Here is a 9,692-nt window from a genome sequence, read left to right on the forward strand (position 1 = left end):
CAGCCTATGGAAACGGCTGGCAAACTGTACTTTGGGGGCAAACACAATGGTCAGAAATTTTTTTTTTTAATTTATTGCCAAATAATTAAATTTTGGAGATTTTGGATAAAAAGTTCAATTCTTGTCTTCTAATAAATTGAAAAAGTTAGAAATCCAGGATCCATATTTCTACATGGAAAGAATTAGATACCATGGAGTGGCTTCATCCCTCAGAAGAAGAGAAGTGTGTATGCAATCTCTAGACTGTCATAGAACTGCTATTCTCCATTGGTCATATCCTGCTGGTTTTATTTATTTTTCCCACTTGCTGCCCCCTGAAAGCATGTGAGTTTTTGTTCTTTTGTTAGAGCAGAGAAATGCTCCAGGTGCCATCAGATGGTTGAGACCCCAAACAGTCCATGAATTGTGATAAACTCTTCAAGTCTGATCCACATTGAAATCTACCCAACAGCCAAAGTAATTTTGCCTGTTTATTTTCCCTATTCCCAAAATGGCGTTTCCTAAATGTTAGTAAACTATGTACTACCTTTGCCGTTTCTGATATGTCCAAGTAGCACTTGTACATTTTTTAACTTAAGCAAGTTGTGGATCAAGGCTTTTTTTCAGGAATGTCAAGGACATTTTAGGCATTTTTGAAAGGATCAAGTTTTATGGAGTCAAAATTGAGACTTATACAAGGGGGAAAGACTGGAAAAATGAAAGTCGAGAAGACTCCCTCCAAGAAATCAGGGAGTGCAGGAGTCACAAAAAAGCTAGAACCAGTGGCTGGACTGCCTATGGTGGGGGATTCCTGAAAAGTTTTTGGCAAATCCCCAGTTGGCTGTAAACTTATTCCTATGACCCAGTCTGCAAATACTGTCAGAGGACAATGTCTTCTCCTTCTTTGCCTTCCAAATTTTGTATGAGTTCTTCTCATTCTTGGAGCTGAACCAGAAACGGACCGGCAAGAGAGGCGGGGGAAATGTAATTCCCAGCTTTCCTTCTCTGTGGTCCAGGAAAAGCTTAGAAGGGCAGAATAGGGCTGACTGTCAATGAGTATGTGACACGAAGAGGTTTGCTTTTAAAATAAATCTGGTGGTGGAGGAAGGAACAAAGGAAAATGGAAGATTCCAAGATCAAAGCATCAGAGCCATTATGAGCTGGTGAAGCCTGAGTTCCATAGCAGGTCTGGGCCTGGTACTTCAGGTTGCAAGAGACTGACAACAAGAATGGTGGAGCAACATGCGATGTCCGTCATCCCACCTAAAAGGAAATACTACATCACTGACAGAAAGTTGGCCCACAGTTCAGCCATCAAAGACTGAACTACGCATATGAGGATGAGGGATTGTGGGTAAGGTGGGGCTGCAACACAGGAAGGATCCATGGTTTTGAGAGGAAGGAAAAGCTCTAAAAGAAAAAAAAAATTAAAAAAGAAGAGTGTGGAAACTGGGGAGACGTTAGAGAGACAGTTTTGTAATGTGAGCTCAAGGTCTCCAAAAGAACAGAAAGAAAAGGGTAAATGGGCAGAGAAAAGTGTGTTCATGGCATGAGTTTTCACCAGACCATTCTGTGCATGTTGTTTCCTGAGACTAGACGGTCAATGTCATGTGTTCGGTGTTTAGTGAGTTGACCTGGATGTGCAGTCCCTGTGACAACTCAGTTCTCTAGCACATTATGGGTAATTCATGTCATGCACCCAGGGCAAGACTTACCTAAGTAGTAATGGCAGAACCAAGACACACACACACACACACACACATACCCCTTCTAAAGACAAAACTCCATTCTCAGAAACAGTACAGTTTGAACCCAGAAGAGTAAGAAATATTTTTTTTTAACTGCTCTTTTCTGGGACAGTACTTCATTTTGGCTGTCAAGTCAAAAGAGTGTCAATACCTTTCCTTTACCAATGATTTCAGAGTGAACCTCTCAGGTCTGTCCAGAATAAGAAAGAAGCTGAAAACTAAGAAGTTGTTTGTCCACTCTTTCAGCTACAAAAGATGGGGCCAGAATTTTGACATTAGTCTTCACACACGCTAAATTGAAATCATGGCTCTGGCTTCTCATATTCCTCACTTCCTGACCGATGGGCAGAGGAGGAGGGAAGGGGGATATTTTTACTCTGCTCATCTTTTTTGTTACATTAGATAAGAGTAATAATTCAAAGGGCCCTTACATTACTAGTGTAGCTTAAGCAAATATACGTGGCATACTTAATAGATGATTTCTAGTTTGCGTGCATCAAGCAATTACTAGTGTTCTACATGTGGCGGCACATAAATTACCTCACATAGTCCACTCATTTTTTTTCAACAGGCAGTGATTGAATGTACCATGTTTCAGGAATGTGCTAGGGGCTGAGGTTACAAAAACATGTCAGATGTAGAGTTTGCCCTCAAGGAATATTCTAATAAGGGATATAGGCATGTAACTAATGATTACAGTGTCATAAGTGCTAAGATTAGAGCATGATGTGAAAGATACCGAATTACAGGGAAGAAGTGTATAAATAAGATAAGAGATACAAGAAAATTTTCCTGAAGAGATGAAATATTTCAGTTATATACAGTAAGTGCAGGGAATAATGAGGAAGGAGTAATAAAAAATTCACGTTATTAAATAATTAGAGGGATTAATGACTGTTGAGGAAACTAAGGACTGTTCTTACTTATCACTAAACCATGAAGTAACTATATTGTATTTTATGTGGATTTAGTTCAATCTTGGTTATTAAAAATAATCTATTTAGTTTTTTTGTGGCAAAAACACTAAATTGTTTCCAAATATACATTGTCTTTTTCCTTATTAATGGAACTCCAATTTTATTTATTGATGTGTCTATTTTTAAAATTTTATTTATTTATTTTGGAGAGAGAGAGAGAGCACGCGAGCAAGGGGAGGGATAGGAGGAGGGACAAAGCACGGGGGAGAGGAAGAGGGAAAGAATCCCAAGCAGACTCTGTGCCCAGCAGGGAGGCTGACAGGGGGCTCAATCTCACGACCCTGAGATCATGACTCGAGCTGAACCCAAGGGTCGGATACTGAACTGACTGAGCCACCCAGACGCCCTGGAACCCCAACGTGTAGACAGGCACACAACACCTAGCATAAAACCTGCAGCTAAGACTGGCCTGTGATTACATTGTGGCCCATAGGATACAAGCAGGAGAAATGTCCTTAAAAAAACAGCAAGATACCCTTCTCCATTCTTTCCTCCTCCCATGTGGCAGAAATACAGACATGGTGGTCAGAGCTAGAGAAGTCTCCTTGGACAATGTAGTAAAAACTGCAAGCTGAAAATACTAGAGAAAAACACAGAGGGAGCCCAGGTTCCTGACACCCAGAAGATCACACTACCCTTAGATTAGTGATTTGGACTTTCTTTATCCGAGGCATAAGTATATGTGTATATTGGAGTTTTTATATTATTTGGAACCAAGAAATTAAAGTGAATACAGTTTTAGTTTTACACCCCCCATTTTAAAATATCTTTTGGTAAATAAAAAAATCAAGTAGATTAATAACTAACATTTATTTATTTTTTTATTTTTTGTGACTTTTTTTGTTTGTTTAACAGTTAACATTTATAGACCACATTTGGTGAGCTAAGATTTTACCAAGATGTACGTCTCTCATCTAATTCTGCCAACACCCTACAAAGTAGGCACTATTATTACCTGTGCCAGTTTACAGGGGAGAAGGCTCAAGGTCATAGAGTTAGTGAGGACAGACTCAGCATTTGAACTAGGCAGCTTAAATCAGTGCTTGGCTTTTCCTGGTCAGGATGTTCTGCCTCCTTAACTAAATATAAATTTAAAAGAAGGAAATTCATTTTTTCTAAAAATCATAAAGATCAAATTATAAAATTTTGGAAAATTTTACTCAGTTTCCAAGATATATTTTCTATATTTGCTACTAAGCACGTAATAGGTAACATTTCAAAAACTAATGCACACAAAAATAAATTATACATATAATATACATATTGTATATACATATGTGTGTGTTGTGATTACGTACAGGAAATAAAAAGAGACAAAATCCAATGGCAGACATAAACAGAGACATACATAAACTTGTAAAAATATAAATTTAAAAACAACTTAAAATTTTTCTTTTTAAACATCCAGATGTCCAATTTCATATAATTCTACCATTTCTGAATTTTTCTCAACTGATAGAAGACTTCTGTTATTATTAAGTGAGCAGTCAATAAGAGTAGGAAATTTTTCCTGAAAAATATAGGTAGTCATATCTTTTCTAAGCAGGAATGGACCTTAGAGGAAACCTAATCCAATCTCTTTAATTCATTGATAAAGAAAGTATTGCTCAGAGAATTAAGAAAACTGTACATTACAGCAATTACAGTTAGAATGGGAGTTAGATTTAGTTTTCCTAATGATCAATGTAACAATGGTTCCAATACATCTCATACATGTAGACCATCTTCTACTTTCATTTGATGAAAAAGTAGGCAACATGTTTCAGTGTGGCTAGGCAACATCCCTGAAGCAAAGAGGATTACAGGGCATTGTACAGAATGAGGGTTATAAGTAGTAATTTATTGTACTCAATGTATCAACCGATCCATGGTCCTTAATCTGAACAGGGTCCTTAATCTGAACACAGCTATGGCAGGTCTATGAGCCACTGGAAATTGCATTGCTAAATGTATACCATGTACATTTTTCTGATGAATGTGTCCATATTTTTTTTGTTAGACTCTCAAAGTTGTCAGTGATCTAAAAAAGATTGAGATCCAATGCTGTCTTCAAATACCTGACTATCCTCTGAACCAGTGCTCCTGTCCACCACCTAATGCAATATTCTATCCTTGTTAAGTTTTATTTTTTTTCTTTTGGAGGACAGATGTATATTTTAAGGAACCATGCCATAATTTTGAAACAGAGATAATCCTGGCTTATACTGGCAATTCCAAGAATGGGGGAGTAAAGAGAGTGTGCCTTGAATCTCTTTTAGCAAAACAAAGTGAATTGCCTTTTAGATATCACATTCTTTAGGAAAGTCCATTAAGAAGCTCATTTGATTTAATAGGTGTATCACATGAACCTATTCCTTAGGTATGGTGATCAGGCTTTGTAGTTGTTCCTGAGACTGTCAAAAACACCAGTCAAGCCACACATCTCACACTCTTAACTAAGAACAATTCTGCACAGTTAGGAGCCTTTATCTAAAAAGAGTTTTAGTATAAAGTAAACAGGGCGAATGAATTCTCCTCCTTCCCTTAGAGAGGTCATGTTCGAGGTTCACTGGCGATGCAAGCTGGGAAGGCCTGGCCTGTGCCCACCTGCTAAGAATTAAACAGAGAGCTGCAGTCTCTTGTGCAATCAATGCCTGGTCTTTAAGGAGAGGCCCTAAATTTGTCACCAGAAACTCTGACATGTTCACAAGCCATTTATTAATTTGAGTTAATTTGGGCATTATGGAATTGCTCTAACTTAAACATAACAATTCTCCCAATATGTGAGAAAATTCTCAAGCAAAGTCGATGCATGCATTACTTTGGGTAATCAAGTTTGCCAAACAGGTTTTATTGTACTCTTCTCAGCATGGTGCTTAGTATTTAAAACCCCACCACATGTTGTAACAATAAAGTTATTGCTTATCAACCAGACCAAGTTGACAACCAACAAATGTTGCCATGAGTTATTTCAGACTGGATTACAATCCTCTCCTTGGAAACCCATCAGCGTGTGTCTAGTAAGTAATGTTCAATAATGTTCAAGGTTGCAAACTTGTACAGAAACACATTCAGAAATAAACAACCACCACCAACACAAAACAAAATAAAAATGGAAGAAAGCCTATGTGTGGAGAAATATCCTCCAAAAACACTAAACTAATTGTTAAAATATATATTTTCCACAGGGGAAAAAGTAAACTCTTTTTGTTAAGGCATGAATAATTCTAGACAACACCATGGTTTTTATTAAAACCTAACCTTACAAGTAACACTGGACTATTCTTAGGGATGGATGGGCATTCATCACCCTCCTCTTTGATGGAAGGTGTTGATACATTTTTGGTGGTAGCTTAGCTACATCGTTCTTTAACTTCTTCAGAAGTTTTAGATGAAGACCATTTGAACTTAGTGATTTATGGTCACTTAATTTCTCATATTTTTTCAATCAGGTCTTTGTTTTGATTTCTCTGACAGTTCTTCACCTTCCTTCTCTGTACAAAGTAACTCCGGGGTAGACACTTCTTTATCATCCTGGAGGAAAGGCCAGGCACAAAGCACCCATTCAATTCCTTTGCATTCTTTGCAGTCTCTTTGGATTGCTTCATTCCCAACAAAGTGGTCTAATAGATCAACTCAATCTCCAATGGATTTTGCATTTCTGATATGCTGATCTCAAGGGAGTTGTTTTATTATGCATTTGGGGATCACTTTGGCTTTTTTTTTTTTTTTGGTTCCAAACATTATCCTTAAAAGTCATTTTTTCAGGCTTTTATCACTTGCCTTTCATTTTTCCCAAACCCTAACATCTTACTTTCATTTTAAGTTTACTTTCCTCAAGTGTTCATGAATCCTTAATAGTGTATCCTTAAGCAGGATCTATGCTGTTTCTCTGGATTTTAATTTCCTATACCTCTTCTCTTCTGGCTAATCTCTCTCTCTCTCTCTCTTTTTTCTTAAACTTTTCTTTTAAAGATTTGAGTATCCACAGGTGTTCCTTTGATGTAATGTTCTCTGTGAAAATGTCAAATTTGATTATGTCATCGCTACTGCTAATTTTAAATTTCTCATCTTTTACTCTCAGACCAATGAGTCCGAAATGACAGAAGCTATACCAACACCAAGTACCCAAATTCTGTTTTTAAAAAACAACAACAACAAACTTCATTATCCAACAGTGAGACAAACTTCATGACTTCAATTTTTAACAACACACTAATCTCAGTATTGGTTATGCCACCTCTTAAAATGTGTCACTTGTGTCAAGTGGTGAGAATTACAAGTTTCCTATTTATCAACCCTGACCCCTCCCAGGTTCTGTATAACAGGCTTCTGCTGTAATGCAAAGCTTATGCCCTATATTTTAATATGATAAATCAATCACAATGAAACATAGGTTTCTTATTAGCATATGCCAATCACTCTTTGGTAATCTACCAACACTTATGTAGAGTAACCATAGTTTATCCTTCTTTATATAAATAAAACAATCTGTCTCTCTCACTTTTCTAACCATTTCAATATAACACCTACTGGCAGACAAACCAAACAGAGCCGTGGTGAACCTATTCTTACTCCTTCCAGATTGAATACATCTAACCAAATAGTTTTGTATTACCACAGATTCTCTTTTGCAAGAAACCATGGAAGATCTGCTCAATTCCTAGTATAACTGAAAAACATACAAAACTTCCAGCAAAATATGAAAATGACCTTATAAAAAAATGTATAAATCCAATACAAACTTTGCTGTTAGTAGGGAAATTTTTTCTAGACTTAGATCTTAGAACACCTTGTAATCATCTATTTCTCTTACACAAATCATTCAAATCACCAGGTCACTTGCAGACCCTATTATCAATATTTCCCAAGTGCCCAGAGTGTACAGAAAGCACACCTGGGTCTGTATGCATCTGGTAATGTTAGCATCTAAGTTCAGATTCAGAGTATCCTACCTTTGCAGGGAACTCAGGCCTTTTATCAAATAAACAAGGTTGAGATAAATGTTATGGGTAGAATTGACCCCTCCAAATTCAGAAATTGTAATGCCTAGTACTTCAAAATGTAGCTTTATTAGGAAATAGGATTGTGCAGACGTAATTAGTTAAGATGAGGTCATACTAGAGTATGGTGGGACCCTAATTAAACACAACTGGTATCTTTATAAAAAGGAGAAATTTGGACACAGAGTCACATATACAGGGAGAGCACCATGCAAAGACCGGAGTTATGCTATCACAAGCCAAGAAACTACCAAAATCTAGCAAAGAGGCCTGGAACAGATCTTTCCCTAGTACCTTCAGAGGGAACATGGCCCTGTGGAACACCCTCATCTCAGAAGTCTAGCCTCCAGAACTGTGAGACAATGAAAATAAATTTCCAGAGTTGAAGCCACTCAGTTTGTAATGCCATATTATGACCTTCCCAACAAATTACTGCAACAAAATTCAGTATCAATCAATAATTAATTCATCAATATCAAATAATCAGGTGGGCAGAGAAAAGAGAAATTTATAGGAAGATTTTGAAGATTATTATTTTTAGTGCAGTATATTTTCCTAAATCTTAGGTAAATATCAGCTTGCTCCTCAGTATTTCCATAGCATTTGTTAATATCTACATTAACAGTGCTTTATCATGCTATTATGATCATTTGTCTGCAGATATGTTTCTCTCTTGAACCTGAAATCTCAGAGGGCTAGGACCGTGCATAGCTTCTTCATTTCAGAATGCAATAATGATACATGACACATACTACATGTTCATAAAATGTCTTCAAAAAATGATGAAACTAGATTTGCTACAATATTGTAGAATGTTAACCAGATCATTCTGTTAAATAAAAGTTTTCATTCAAAGTAGTTATTAGTCCTTAACCAAGACACATGAAACAGTTCAATGTACTGGACTCCAACCATATCTTTTCTCAATGCCGTAACTAAAACCAAGAGATGTGTTGTCTGTTAAAAAGGGTCCTTAGAGATCAAATATACTGACAATAAAGTGGACTGAGCAGTTAAAGTGAAAAGACAGAAAACAGTCCCTGGTCTCTGACCTTACTGCTATTTGTAGATTTGTTGTCTGTTTTTCAGAACCTAGCATTAGGAGAAGGTATAAAAATATTGCCATGTGTTCACCTCTATTCTAGGTCCAGGTTGTCCTGCCTGGCCAAGAATGGAAGTGTACAAGTTGAAACACACATCTTAATGTGAACCAGACTTGGTGGGGGATTCACCACTATATCCTGCCAGGTATCCAAGCCTTCCAGATACTCTGCTGTCTTTTGATGATCTGCCTATAAATTCTTTCAGTCTCTGAGCCTCAGCCCAAGTTTCTTCTGCCCCTCCTCCTCCCTCTGACCTTCCCTGTATCTCATCTGCCTTGTGCAATCTGACATAAGCTACTAGGGTTCAGTCTCACTTTCATTTTGCTGCATCTGTTTCACAATATAACCCTGATTTCTGTGTTTCCAAGCATCTTGTCTCCTGTCCCTGACAGATAACTCAGTTTTATTTTTCTGTCTCCAGCTCTTAACCTACCTCCAGTTAATCAAGACACAGCAGTTCACTAGCAGTGTGGAAGCACAGATACTTGCTCTCTGTGCCCAGGCCCCACATTTCATCCAAGAAGATGCCTTCCCCCAGTAGCTGTGCTATTGACATGAATTACTATTGGCAGGTTCTTGTATATCAACCAAATGGATGGAAATAAAGCATTTATAAACAAAATATTTCTCAATCTCATTAGTATATAACATATACTGAGTATATTCATATAGTAGACCTGAATATGCATTACTTATATAGCTATTTCTTGTAGATGCTTAGTGTTTTTTCACAATTTTCCATAGGATTTAAGATAATTGAGAAAAAATCTGCATACTTTGCTTTCACTGTCACTATTTTCCATCATCTCAAAAATATTTGATATAGCTACAATGGAGATAGAAAATTAAAGAACTCTAGATTAAATGCAATTTAGAGTTGTAGTTTGTTGGGTTAATAAAATG

At 37.0% G+C, this 9,692-nt stretch overlaps 1 long non-coding RNA gene across 1 annotated transcript; it reads left to right on the top strand.

The window, feature by feature from the left end:
• Positions 1-1,180: 1,180 nt before the first annotated feature.
• LOC113911869 lies at positions 1,181-9,387 on the top strand. The gene is made up of 3 exons (XR_003516610.1): positions 1,181-1,333; positions 8,832-8,934; positions 9,211-9,387. It is a non-coding gene; the product is annotated as an uncharacterized LOC113911869 (long non-coding RNA).
• Positions 9,388-9,692: the final 305 nt, after the last annotated feature.

Source organism: Zalophus californianus, chromosome 12 (genome assembly GCF_009762305.2).
Source record: "Zalophus californianus isolate mZalCal1 chromosome 12, mZalCal1.pri.v2, whole genome shotgun sequence".
In the NCBI taxonomy this organism is placed as follows: Eukaryota; Metazoa; Chordata; class Mammalia; order Carnivora; family Otariidae; genus Zalophus; species Zalophus californianus.